Raw genomic sequence first — 3,151 nt, 5'->3', positions numbered from 1 at the left:
ACTCTTGGAGTGAGCCTAAAGGGCTCTGTCAGCCTCTGTGGAGCCAGCAGACCCAACACATCTCCTTTGCTGTGCAGTGAAACCCCAAGCAGAACTGACTCATCTCTGCTGCTGCGTGGATTGGACCCATCGTAAAGACCAGCATCCCTGCTCCATCGGAACCCCAACTGTGCGGCGCGTCCTCCACACTGGAATTTTCATTGCAAGTCGTCATCAATTAAATCCTCAAAAGCGACACAGGACTTTGCATCGCAGTCTTGCTGCATTTCAGAACCGACGCATCACTTCGCTGCACGACAAATGTTTTATGTGAATCCTCACAACGTTATACAAACCAGGACTTAAGGAACTTTGTTCTGCGTCCCTAATTGAGTCCCAGTAGCCGATCGGCACTCCATCGTGGTCGACCTGAGCTTGTGGATTTGTCCTGGTCGGGAACAACCAGATATCGACAGTTGGCACTTTGTGCTTTTTGCCACTTTTTAAACTAAACTCTTTAAAATTGAATATATCTGATTTTACTAATTGGAATGTTGTTGTTTTGCCTTTTTTTATTTACTTAAAATATTCTATTTTTCTAATTTGGTGGGGAATCCTTTTGTAGTGTATTTTCACAGTTTTACTGTTTGGAGTGTTGTACACATACTTTAGACATTGCCTCCATCTTATGCCTAACTGCTCTGTTACACGATACCAGAGGATTGAGTACAGGTTAATTTAGGGTGTGCTTATCCCTCTCCCGGACCAGGATTGTGATTGCTGCTTGACCAGGGCTCACACCTCAATCAACCAGTAACCCAATTTCTTACAGGCTGAACGTAAGACCAAGGGAAGGGTGGTTTAGGAATAACCAACATAACTTCACTCATTTGGATGGTTCCGACTTACTATCGGAATAGCATGCATTTCTTCTCTCCTATGAACACTTCACTACATGGGGTTTTTCTTGGGTACCTTCAACTCGAAAGCATGCTAACGATTAGTCTTTCTACATTATCCAGTATTCACTAATGTTGGTGTTAGAGCTCCACAATTACCTCTTCCATCTGAGTTGACCAGTTTCTGTGCAAAATAATTCTGTGCCCCAGAGTGGAGACTTTTAAGGGTAATGGTTTCCAGCTTAAGTACACTCCAGAACTCAATTGTGAACCATTTTAGTGCGCTCAAGAGTAAATTAGTCATACTTCCTAGTTCTAGATCTAGAAACCATCCAGCTCTCGCTGCATCAACAGATGTTTCAAGAGAAGTATTGTGTAACTTGGGGTTGAAATAAGTAAGAAGTTAGTATTGTCTCATCTTAGATAGAATATAGGTTGAACTACTTATTTCAGTTCTTTACCTGGAAGGAAAGGGTTGACTCCTTGTTGAAGTCCAAATTGGAAATGCCCTACTTTCTCTAAGGAGTTTATGGGAATCTGGAGGTTGTGTTTCTTGTCCTGTCGGTAGCGCAGGGATTAGGTGCACTCATTAAGGGGAGGGTCACTTTCCAGTATATTAAGGGCATTCAGCCAACATCTGTAAAGGCTTAGAATACTGAGGTGAAGACAACAGTAAGAATTCTGCTTTTGAGGAGATTCATTTGAGGTTATTGTAATCCAAAGCCTAAATACGGAAGTATCGTAGCCAAAATTTTGAGGACAAAAATATAAACAGGTAAGTATGTATACGTTTTATTTGTTTTGTAATTATTTATTGAAATTGAGGGAGTAACACAGTAGTTCATATGATGGAAAGCATTATATGTTATATACAATATATCGACGTAGGTTGTGACATAGTATGTACAACTATACTGCAGTCGGAACTGGGGAAAGGGGCGATGGGGTGAAAAGAAGGGGTAAGGTAAGGTATTTATTTATACATTTTGTATAGCGCCAGCTAAACCCGAGGGTATCAGAGCGCTTCACAGCAGGTACAATTATGCGTCTTACCAGCAGCGGCAGAATCCACAGCTGGTAAAACTTAAGAGCATTGCATTCAAATTTACCATAAAGTTCTTGTGGGAGGAGTTCGTTGGTGATAGCGAGAGGGGGTGTGTATCAAGTAGGAAGAGGTGTGGATGTAGATCCCGGTGATTAAAATTCTGAGACAACTGATTTTCATCCACAACAAGGTTGTGGTGCGGTGTCGAACTCATTCCGGAGTGTCATGGGTCAGATACGCTCTAGGAAGAGGGCTTTGAGTAGGGTCTTGAATTTCAGGAAATAGGTGGTCGTTCTAATGTGGGGGTGGGGGGGGGGGTGAAGTTCCAGATCTTGGGTGCAATTCCCGCAAAGGATTTAGTTGCGGTTTTGTGTTTCCGAGATTTCAATGGGATGAGAAGGAGCGTGTTGGAGCTTCCGAGATTCCTGGACTGGCTGGCCTTTTTGAGTTTAGCAGCCAGGTATTCTGGTTTGCCTGTGTGAAGGGCATTGTGCGTAAGGCATGCTGTTCGGAAGTTGGCTAGATGTTAAATTGGGAGCCATTTCAGGTCCTTGAGTGCGGGAGAAATGTGATCAAATTTCTTGGTTCTTGTGACCTTTCTTGCTGCCACATTGAGGGTGGTTTTTAGGGGGCCTAGCTGAGATTTGGCTGATCCGGTCAGGGCTGCGATTCCATAGTCAATTCTGGAGAGCACCTGTGCTTGAGTGGCCTGTTGAAGGTCTTTCTGAGGAAGGAAGGGTTTTATTTTGTAAAGAGGTTTCAGATTGAGAAACGCGCTTTTGGCAGATCTAGAGATGTGTTTTTTCATGTCTAGTTTGGGGTCTAGGGTGATACCTAGGGACTTTACCGAGTCCGTTGGCGTGAGGGTGCCATTGAGGGCATCGACTGCTTTAAGCCATTCTTCGATTTGGGGGTTTTCGTCTCTGTTGGAGATGAGTAGAACTTCAGTTTTCTCTTGATTAAGTTTAAGGTGGTTCCGTGAGAGCCTTTGTTGGACCTCTTTGAGCGTACCATTTAGTTTGTGCATGTCGTCATTGGAGGTAGTTTCCAGATAAAGCTGCGTGGAAGGGGATGTTGGAGTTCCTGAGTAGTGTGGTGAGGGGTACCATGTAGATGTTGAAGAGTTGGGGAGAGAGTACTGACCCTTCTGGGACTCCTCTGATGACGGGTAGGGGGTCGGATTCAAAGTTTTTGATTTTTATTCTTTGCGAGCGGTTATTTAGAAAGG

At 43.8% G+C, this 3,151-nt stretch overlaps 1 pseudogene; it reads right to left on the bottom strand.

Moving 5' to 3' along the window:
- Nucleotides 1-2,164: 2,164 nt before the first annotated feature.
- LOC147724869 (uncharacterized) lies at nucleotides 2,165-2,822 on the bottom strand (annotated as a pseudogene).
- Nucleotides 2,823-3,151: the final 329 nt, after the last annotated feature.

Source organism: Lissotriton vulgaris, chromosome 4_1 (genome assembly GCF_964263255.1).
Source record: "Lissotriton vulgaris chromosome 4_1, aLisVul1.2, whole genome shotgun sequence".
Taxonomy (NCBI): domain Eukaryota; kingdom Metazoa; phylum Chordata; class Amphibia; order Caudata; family Salamandridae; genus Lissotriton; species Lissotriton vulgaris.
This window is presented reverse-complemented; position numbering and strand designations above follow the sequence as displayed.